Raw genomic sequence first — 11,750 nt, 5'->3', positions numbered from 1 at the left:
ACTGGTTTCTGGGATACAGGTAATCCAGGTATCAGAAGGTTAGAGGGTTAAGGTCACAACTTAAGATGCCATAAATCTCTTAACTATATGAAGGGTTTAGGAGAAAAAAAGATAATAAAAAAGGTCAACACTTTACACACCCAACCAAAAAACAAGGACAATGAGCCACCTAAAAGAGTTGTTTGCACACTTAAAAAGCTACTTAACGTTTTTTATTGTAGTAGAGATTTCAAAACCCTACACTAAAATGCACAGCAGACTCACATCAGTGACATCATTGTTCTCTCACAATTGAAGTATAAAACTGCTAATGATATATAGTACTTGGAGGCAACATACAACACAAAAGTAGAGCACATACAGGTAAGTGTGGCCATACGTACATCTTAAAGTAATAGAAATCCCCCAAAGCCTTCTAAAATATTCAGATCAAAATTGATAAAATTTATCAGGATAGGCAATTATCCTCGTATCTCCAAAGACATCTTGGGGTTTATTTACTAAAGCTGGAGAGTCCAAAATCAGACTCCCTTCTGCATAGAAACCAATCAGCTTCTAACCTCAGCTTGTTCAATGAAGCTTTGGCAATGAAACCTGGAAGCTGATTGGTTTCTATGCAGAAGGGAGTCTGATTTTGCACTCTCCAGCTTTAGTAAATAAACCCCCTTGTGTTTAACTAAATCCAAAGGCAGATTAGCCCCTATTCTTTATCACACTGCCGCGCATACAGTTGTGTTCAAAATAATAGCAGTCAGACATCACTAACCTGATCAATCACTGTTTTTGGTAGAAATGATATTTCTACATGACAAATAATTTACTAGCAGGTGTAGTAGAGTAATAGAAATCCAACAGACCCAACAGTCATGACATGCATGCTGCTGATTCTGTGTAATTGAATCACTAATTGAAAGGGGCATGTTCAAAATTATAGCAGTGTGGAGTTCTATTAGTGAGGTCATTCATTCTTTGAAAAACAGGTGGCAATTATTGCCCTTATTTAAGGAAAGAAGGCAGCAAATGTTGTACATGCTGGTTACAGTGCATTTGTCTCTGAAATTCTGAGGAAAATGGGCCGTTCTAGACATTGTTCAGAAGAACAGCGTACCTTGATTAAAAAGTTGATTGGAGGGGGGGAAAGCATATAAAGAAGTGCAGAAAATGATAGGCTGCTCAGCTAAAATGATCGCAAATGCTTTAAAATGGCAACCAAAACCTGAAAGACGTGGAAGAAAGCGAAAAACTACCATTCAAATGGATAGAATAGCCAAAATGGCAAGGACTCAGCCAACAATCAGCTCCAGGAAGATCAAAGAAGGTCTAAAGTTACCTGTGAGTACTGTTACAATTAGAAGACGCCTATGTGAAGCCAAGCTATCTGCAAGAAGCCCCCGCAAAGTCCCACTGTTGAAAAAAAGACGTGCTGAAGAGGTTACAATTTGCCAAAGAGCACATTGACTGGCCTAAAGAGAAATGGCGCAACATTTTGTGGACTGATGAAAGTAAGACTGTTCTTTTTGGGTCTATTGGCCGGAGACAGTTTGTCAGGCGACCCCCAAACACTGAATTCAAGCCACAGTACACTGTGAAGACAGTGAAGCATGGTTGCGCAAGCATCATGATATGGGGATGTTTCTCATACTACGGTGTTGGGCCTATTTATCGCATACCAGGGATCATGGATCAGTTTGAATACATCAGAATACTTGAAGAGGTCATGCTGCCTTATGCTGGAGAGGAAATGCCCTTGAAACGGGTGTTCCAACAAAACAACGACCCCAAACACACCAGTAAACGTGCAACATCTTGGTTCCAGACCAACAAGATTGACGTTATGGAGTGGCCAGCCCAATCCCCGGATCTTAATCCAATAGAAAACTTGTGGGGTGACATCACAAATGCAGTTTCTGAGGCAAAACCAAGAAATAGAGAAGAACTGTGGAATGTAGTCCAATCATCCTGGTCTGGAATACCTGTTGACAGGTGCCAGAAGTTGGTTGACTCCATGCAACACAGATGTACAGCAGTTCTCAGAAACAGTGCTTATACAACTAAATATTCATAAAAGTGATTCAAAGGAAAGCAAAATCTTCAAACATTTTTCAGTTTATATAGTGAATGTTTGAGTTTGTAAAGAAGAATACAAACACTTCTATTTTTTTGAACAGTCTAATATTCACTTTTCTTCAATTTTTTTTAGAAGAACAACACAAATTTGATCTATTTTTCTTAATGTTTTGATTTGGAATAGAATGTGTAGTGTTCCCAATGCATTTGTGTGTATGGAAATAAAAGCTATTAGAAGGATTTTGAGCTTTATTCACTTTTTTCAACACACTGCTATTATTTTGAACACAACTGTATAGGCCATTCTTAGATTGTAAGCTCCAAGGAGCAGGGCCCTCCTAACCTTCTTGTATTGAACTGTATTGTCTCCAATTATATTGTAAAGCGCTGAGCAAACTGTTGGTGCTATATAAATCCTGAATAATAATAATAATAATATAGTTGACTGGAACTGCAATAGGCAATCCAAACTATGGGTCTCAAATGAACACGACTGTACATCATTTCCCTGCACCATGGGCAGGCCCCTCCATACCTACCTTACAGTGGGGCAAAAAAGTATTTAGTCAGCCACCAATTGTGCAAGTTCTCCCACTGAAAAAGATGAGAGAGGCCTGTAATTGGCATCATAGGTAGACCTCAACTATGAGAGACAAAATGAGAAAAAAATCCAGACAATCACATTGGCTGATTTGGAAAGAATTTATTTGCAAATTATGGTGGAAAATAAGTATTTGGTCACCTACAAACAAGCAAGATTTCTGACTCGCACAGACCTGTACCTTCTTCTTTAAGAGGCTCCTCTGTCCTGCACTCATTACCTGTATCAATGGCACCTGTTTGAACTTGTTATCAGTATAAAAGACACCTGTCCACAACCTCAAACAGTCACACTCCAAACTCCACTATGGTGAAGACCAAAGAGCTGTCGAAGGACACCAGAAACAAAATTGTAGACCTGCACCAGGCTGGGAAGACTGAATCTGCAATAAGCAAGCAGCTTGGTGTGAACAAATCAACTGTGGGAGCTATAATTAGAAAATGGAAGACATACAAGACCACTGATAATCTCCCTTGATCTGGGGCTCCACGCAAGATCTCACCCCGTGGGGTCAAAATGATCACAAGAACGGTGAGCAAAAATCCCAGGACCACACGGGGGGACCTAGTGAATGACCTGCAGAGAGCTGGGACCAACGTAACAAAGGCTACCATCAGTAACACACTACGCCGCCAGGGACTCAGATCCTGCAGTGCCAAACGTGTCCCCCTGCTTAAGCCAGTACATGTTCGGGCCAATCTGAAGTTTGCTAGAGAGCATTTGGATGATCCAGAAGAAGATTGGGAGAATGTCATATGGTCAGATGAAACCAAAATAGAACTGTTTGGTAGAAACACAACTCGTTGTGTTTGGGGGAGAGAGAATGCTGAGTTGCATCCAAAGAACACCATACCTACTGTGAAGCATGGGGGGGGGGCAACATCATGCTTTGGGGCTGTTTCTCCGCATAGGGACCAGGACGACTGATCCATGTACAGGACAGAATGAATGGGGCCATGTATCGTGAGATTTTGAGTGCAAACCTCCTTCCATCAGCAAGGGCATTGAAAATGAAACGTGGCTGGGTCCTCCAACATGACAATGATCCCAAACATACCGCCCGGGCAACGAAGGAGTGGCTTCGTAAGAAGCATTTCAAGGTCCTGGAGTGGCCTAGCCAGTCTCCAGATCTCAACCCCATAGAAAACCTTTGGAGGGAGTTGAAAGTCCGTGTTGCCCAGCGACAGCCCCAAAACATCACTGCTCTAGAGGAGATCTGCATGGAGGAATGGGCCAACATACCAGCAACAGTGTGTGCCAACCTTGTGAAGACTTACTGTCAGGAATGGACTCAGCACTGGTGGTGGGACTCACCTGCCGTGTGGGCTGCAGTACCAGGGCTGACCAGCGGGTGCTCTCAGCAGCCAGAAGCTCACTCCTGCAATCAGCCAAACCTGAGGCTGATTGCAGAAGGTGTATTTAAGGCATGACCAGGCCTGTGATCTGGGCCTTGGTGTATGTTTTCCATGAGCCCCTGTACCTGGTATCCTGTGTTCCTGCTTCGTTGCTGACCCTGCTTGATCCTGACCTCTGCTGACCGTCTCCTGTTGAACCCCTGGCTTGCCTGACCATCCTTCTGCCTGATCCCCTGTACCGCGCTGCCCGTGAGTTACTGAACCCAGCTTGTGACCCTGACCATTCTCTGCCTGCTCCTTTGGTACCTTGCTGCCCGCACGTTGCTGACCTGGCCCGTCTGACCACGTTAACTACTCTGCCATCCATCCATCCTGCACGGATCCAGCCATCCCTGCTCACACCTTCTGCCTCTTCACATCAGGCTTTCTACCTGCACATACCTCTGGCGGATCCCTCTACCACTAGCAGGTGTACTCAGGGGCCGCAACCTGGTTCCTGTCTGCTCCAAGTCCATCCCCACCATCAGGGGCCCTGGTGAATAAGCAGACTGGGACTTAGACTCCGCATCCTGGGGAATCCTGCCCTGAGGACCGCTAGAGGTACCACCAGGCAGTCGTTACAGAACCCTACGGCCGGCCTGACCATTCCACCTCTCCAGCCCTGACTACGCCTGTGTTCCTGCACCTCCTAAGATTAGTGGAAGGTTGGTTTGTTCACTGTGCATTTATATATATATATCTGGGTGGCTAATAATAAACTGTATTATTATACTGTACCTGAGGCCTGCGTTTCCCTGTGTCAGTCCACACCTTTCTGGTCATTCCTAGATTCCTGACACTTACAGGAAACGTTTGACCTCTGTCATTGCCAACAAAGGATATATAACAAAGTATTGAGATGAACTTTTGATATTGACCAAATACTTATTTTCCACCATAATTTGCAAATAAATTCTTTCCAAATCAGCCAATGTGATTGTCTAGATTTTTTTTCTCATTTTGTCTCTCACAGTTGAGGTCTACTTATGATGCCAATTACAGGCCTCTCTCATCTTTTTAAGTGGGAGAACTTACACAATTGGTGGCTGACTAAATACTTTTTTGCCCCACTGTATGTAAACAACATCCTTTGATCAGCCCTACATTAAAAGTATTTACTAACTTTTAACGTAAGTGGGAGACTCCTGCGTACCTGTAACCAATGTCACCCCAAATTCATACCCAGCCAGAATGACAAGGTTTCTAAAATCTGGATACACCAAAACAAATTTTGTACAAAATATTTCATCTCCAATTCTAGATGGCAAATCCCAAATCCATTCCAACCCCAACATGAATTGCCAATTGTGTCTGGAGATGAAACCAACTCGTTACCTTAGTGCAGAAAGTTCCATAGAAACCAAAAGCAGTTTAAAGATCTATGCTCCCAACAAACACTCAAAACAGGCCAGGGCCGGATCTAGCCTATCTGATCTGGGGGTTCAGTAAAAAAAAAGTCAGGGGGTATAATGTGAACACTGTGTGTGAGTCACTGACAGTCTGTCACACAGTGTCACAGATTGAGAAACACTGGTATATATTAGACTGGTAGATCAGGGTGATTAAAAATAATCTGTGCCCCCTTATATCAGATGTCCCTATCAGAGTCCCCCTTTACATCAGGAGTTCTTATTAGAGTCCCTCCTTACATTATGAGTACCCATCAGAGTCCCCCTTTACATCAGGTTCCCATCAGAGTGCCCCATTGCATCAAGATTCCTATCAGAGTGCTCCCTTACATCAGGGTCTCCATCAGAGTGCACTCTTACATCAGGTGTCCCCTATAGTGTGCCCCCTTATATCAGGGTCCCCACCAGAGTGCCCTCTTACATTAGGGTCCCCCCTTACATATTTCCCCATCAGAGTGCATCAGAGTCCCCCTTTACATCAGATTCTCAGAGTACCCCCTTACATCAAGGTCCCTATCAGAGTGACCCCTTACATTAAGGTCCCCATCAGATTGCCCCTTACATCAGGTGTTTCCTTCAAAATGCCCCCTTACATCAGATTTCCCCTTCAGAGTGCCCCCTTACATTAGGATATTCATCAGGATCCCCATCAGGATGTGCATCAGAGTGCATCAGGATCCCCATCAGGCACAGCCCACCCCAGCACCCCCCTAGATCCAGCCCTGTAACTGGTACACTCTCTAGATCATGCCAACTGCTTTTATCTAAGCATCAACTGCCCTCCGAGTCTTTCATCCAAAAATAAGAAAGGGATCCGAACATATTTTTTGTGAGAAGCAGAGGGACTATGTTATACTTTTCTCTCATAGGGCTAGATCAGTAATGAATTCCAAGAACTACCCACATGCAGAAGACAAATGTCTTATTTCTTGCCTGGAAATCCAATGGTTTTGGTCTCAAAAATTCTCCTGGTGATTTATCAGCTCACCGACCTTAACCTTGATATTAACCCCGCAGCATTCACCTTACTGCAATCCCCAAATGTAGATATAGGAAATCACTTTTGATTCACCACTTGCCTTTCAATACATTTTTATTGAAGATTTTTCGAGTTTGGAGAGTACAAACACAACTGCTGTCTTGTGTACAAGTAAGGCATAACAATAAGAGGCAACAGTGCAGTCATGCATAGAAAAAACATATCTATGATTGGTGACAATGTAACCGGTATGTCAAAGAATAGCATCAACCTTATCATGTCCGTAATGTCAGCAGAAGGAGCAAATAAGGGACTATACATCTATTGCCAAACTTCCAGCAATAAAAAAAGAAATAGTAGCACTATGAATGCACAAAGTGTATAGTCAAACCAGAAAATATATAGAATGCATCATAATTCATCCCTGCAGAAGAGCCAAGAGGGAGAAAAAAAAAAAAAAAGGGGGGGAAGGCAAGATAGAATCAAAAGAAGAACATCGAAAGAACTTAAACTTGGGCTATGAGTCTGCTGAAGTTATAACGAGGTAAAATTGCCTACTGGCATAGGACAATGGTCATACTGATTCTACGGAGTCCATATTTTGAGGAATCTCTCATGTGTATCGGAAAGAATGCTAGTGTTTATCCATGAAGGATATGAATTGTTGTTTCTAGGCTTTTGCTATAGTTTGTTTAGCTGCCAACAGCACGTAAATAGCCAGGTTAAATTGGTGTTTTGTGAGGCCTGAGGACTTCAGGTGTAGAAGAACATGCCATGGGTCCCTTGGGAAGGGGCAAACTAATAATGAATGCAGGAGTTTAAGAACATTTTACCAGAACTGAGAGAGCATAGGGCATGTCCACCATATGTGTAGGATGTCTCATGTAGTAGTACAGCCACAGAAACAGGTATCGGGGGCAGATGTGTGTAGGTGTGCTAAACGGGAAAGGACCAAATACCACCTCAACAGTTTCATTGATTCACCACTTTAAAGGACAGATTCACCTTTGGAACGTGTTATTTATTTGTACTCTATTTCAGGTACTTATATAGTGCCATCAATTTACGCAGCACTTTATGTACATATATTGTACATTCACATTAGTCCCTAACCCTCAGGAACCTTGCAACCTAAGGTCCCTAACTCACATTCATACACTAGGGCCAATTTAGACAAGAGCCAATTAACCCAGCAGCATGTCTTTGGAGTGTTGGAGGAAACCGGAGTTCCCGGAGGAAACCCATGCAGGCACAGGGAGAACAAGCAAACTCTAAGCAGGTAGTGTCATGGTTGGTATTCAAACCGGCAACCCTAGTACTGCTAGTTACATGTTACACCCGTATTTAGGGTGGAACGTGTATCATGTTCCAGCTCATGCCCTGTTTCCATGCAATTGGAAGCAACCTAGCTCACCTTCCATTGCCCAATGGTTATCTAAGGCAAAGGATATAATGCATATCGAAGATTTGATTGCCTTGATCAAAAACAGACGAGACCTTTCCAGAAAAAACTGATTTATTAGGTGCAATTTCATTTCTCCTGTGATTATGCTGTAGCCTTCCAAAACATGGAAACAGAATGAGACCAGACCAGCAGTAACCTGCCCACTGCTTCACAAACAAAAAGAAAGAACACCACCTTGTTTTTCTTTGCTCTTTCCCCCTTGGCAGGAGGGCCTCTTCCTATCATCAGACCCCCCTAGAACCAACTCCTTCCCAACATAGTCTGATCTCCTCATCTTTTGTGAATGTCTACCTCTCTATGCTTGTTTATGCTTTTCAGCATTCACCCCAGCCTGTTTTTATGGTTTACGTTTTAAGACTTCCCTTATTACTGTAGATAATATTTATAAAAAATAAAAACCTCCTCTCCGCATTAGTTTAAATAAAAGTGGCAAACACGTAAAAGTGGGATATTCCCTGATAATTTTAGGAGCGTAGGATTCAGTGTATTTATTTGAAATGGAATGTTAGTGAGTACCATATTGTAATTTATTGTAACATTTGTTTCTCAAGTGTACCATTGTATTGTAATTTCCATGTACCTTGAGGAACATAAAGAGTTTTAAAAAAGGCAGCTTTGTTCACAGTGCTGACCACCTCCTGGAGATGCAAATACCTGCTTTCTGAATGCATTGTTTGCATAGGGTTATGCACAAACCCACCAACCTGACCTCACAGGGCTACAGCCGAGTGCCACTCTAGGCAATGTGGGAGGCGGGGGTAATTGTGCTTTTTCATCCTGTGCTAGGACAATGCTTTTTTTGGAGGACTGCAGACAAGGGAGAAGTAAGCTGGTCTGTGAAGGATGAGGTACCTGAAGGTACTTGCTGTCCATCTTAAAAAGTTTAACCACTTGCCCTCCTGAGGATTTACCCCCCTTAATGACCAGGCCTCTTTTTGCTACTCGGCGCTGCACTAATTCAACTGATAATTGCGCAGTCATGCAATGCTGCACCCAAACAAAATTTACAAAATTTACATCCTTTTTTTCACACAAATAGAGCTTTCTTTCGGTGATATTTGCTCACCTGTGCGCTTTTTATTTTTCACGCTATAAACAAAAAAAAGACCAAAAATTTTAAAGAAAAACAATATTTTTTACTTTCAGCTATAAAAAAATATATAGTAAACTCAAAGTTAGTTATAAATTTAGGCCAAAATGTATTCTGCTTGTGTGAAAGTTATAGCGTCTACAATCTATGGTATAGATACTGCAATTTACGCCATTTTTTTGCTATACAGCGCTGCGCTAGTTTAACGGACAATTGCGCGGTCATACAATATGGTACATAAATTAAATTTACATCCTTTTTTCCCACAAATTGAGCTTTCTTTCGATGGTATTTGATCGCCTGTGTGGTTTTTATTTTTTGCGCTATAAAAAAAGGCTGAAAATTTTGAGGAAAAAAAACAATATTTTGGACTTTTTGCTATAAAACATGTCCAGTAAAAAAAAATTTAAAAATCAAATTTAGTCATAAATTTCTGCCAAAATGCATTCTGCGACATGTCTTTGCTAAAGAAACCCCCCCCAATATGTGTAAATTGGTTTACGTGAAAGTTATAGTGTTTACAAATGGCGGGAAAGATACTGGGATTTTAAATTTTTTTTATACTAATAGTAGCGGCAATCAGCGACTTATGGCGACGATCAGTAAATTATGGCGGGACTGCGGCGGACATTCTGACACTGGGGGGGGGGGGTTAACTTTATTATTTATTACAGTGAAAGGGTTAACTGTGTGAGGGGAGTGTTTTACTAGGGGTGTACTGCACAGGGAAACGCTGATCGGGAGAGATAAACTCGATCAGCCTGTCAGGAGCTGTCAGGGAACTGAGAGAGCAGAGCTACTGCAGCCCTGCTCTCGGTCAGTGATTGCCGCTAATCGCCGGGACACAGCCGGTAACGACCGGCTGTGACCCGGCGACTGACATCCGCGGCCGTGATCGGCGGGACAGGTGGGGCGGGCCTCGCGCGCCCCCTACCTATTTTGAAAACACACGTTTTAAAACGTGGTTTTGCCCAGCTGTGCCGCCCTGCCAACGTATTTCTACAGTGGCTGGGCGGCATGTGATTAAGTTGCCATCAAAGTAATTACAAATATACTTTAAAGCCTAACTGCAGGTTAAGATTTTTCTAAAAAAAATGAGTCACCCTGCAAAAGTTAAAACAACTCTTGCTGAAATACTCATTTTCTTTGTGGTGCTTTCCCCTGTAAACTCACAGAAGTGTGATGCTGTGTTGGTTCTCTTTGGGGTTGAGCGGCACCCAGTGTCATTCTAAGCCCTTCCTGTGATCCCAGAGACTCAGGAACCCACCCCCTGGGGGCAAGCTGCTTACAGAATAATGTTGCAGAGAACAGCTCTACCATACACATATTGTGCCATGCTCTACAATTCAGGATGAGTCCACCACTGAAGGAAGCGGAAGAGGCCACTTGATGTTAGATGATCAGACCACAGAAGAAAAAAAGGCATGTATGCAAAAATAAAAAAAGGAATGGTAGGATGGGCAACCTTGGCATGAGTTTTAAACTGGTGGTAAATCCTTACATATACCCAGTGAAGTGGCTGTCCTCAGATGATCCAGAGAAGAAACAAATCCTACTACATAAGTTGTACCTGTTTATCTGCAGTATTCTCTTCTCTACATCCATTTCAGTCTTCTCTTCTCTACATCAAGTCCAGTGTTTCTAAAGCTTTCTGAGAGTTCAAAAAAGGGGGGCAGAGATCTGAAATGACACACTGCAGAGCTCATTGAAAGCTCAGTAAGGAGAATTCTGAGAGCTGATTGGAGGGAAAATACACACCCCCTTCACACAACTCACAGGAACAAAGCTGAGGTTGTCAATCTGCTGGAGCTCCCTCCCCTGTCACCTTTTTTCTCTTGGTGTCAGGAAAACCTGTCAGAAATGAGTTATGCTGATAGCAGAGCAACAAGGAAACAAACAGAAATGACACATAGTGCTCTTAATTGAGACAAGAACACGCTAGAGAGGCATATGCTTTGTTCATATTTCATGTCTGTGGTTTACAATCACTTTAAGAATTCTGAGAATAAACAATTGCATCCATCTTCACACCTGCCGGGACCTTCCACAATTCTCTGTGGCCTGTTCAGCAACTTCCCTTTTCTCTATGGAAGAGGGATGGGTTATCACACAGGTAACCAACACTCAGAAATGGTTGTTTCCCTCTAGAAATATTAAACATAGACAGTCCGTACATGCTTAAAATCAAGCTGAAATTTGACTCTTTATCAGAATTTGATGGCAAAATATTAACTATATAAATTTGTTAGAGTGTTCAATTCAATTACTATTTTATATATTTCAGCGACAGACACCAAACAATCAGTGAACATAACAATCCAACCATTGTACGATGTCCTATCTTATACATGTGGAAGTCACTGTATAATATATAGTCACACACTACACTGCCTACAGCATTGGTTTTTCATCATTCTGTAGCTGTAGCTTAAGGTTTATTTTTAATGGATATGTGGAGGTTAAAGAGTTACAAACTCATTCAGTCAAGTAATAAGGAATGCCATACACTGGCAGATCAATTCATTCACATTTCAATTATATTCAATAGACTTCCATCTACTCTATCAAGAAGGGAACTGGCATTCACTTGAAATGCAGTTTGGTGTTGATGTCAACTGAGTTAAATGTATATTTTTACCTGCAGTAATGTCAAAGTTAGAGACTTTCCAATGGAAAAAATTTGTGTCATCTTATCCCTGCAGATGACCAGAAAGTCTCTGAAGGAGCCTCGGTTGCAGCTGGTCT

Source organism: Staurois parvus, unplaced genomic scaffold (assembly GCF_062004578.1).
Source record: "Staurois parvus isolate SC_StPar_1 unplaced genomic scaffold, SC_StPar_1.0 ptg000237l, whole genome shotgun sequence".
NCBI lineage: Eukaryota > Metazoa > Chordata > Amphibia > Anura > Ranidae > Staurois > Staurois parvus.
Note: the sequence above shows the minus strand (reverse complement) of the source record.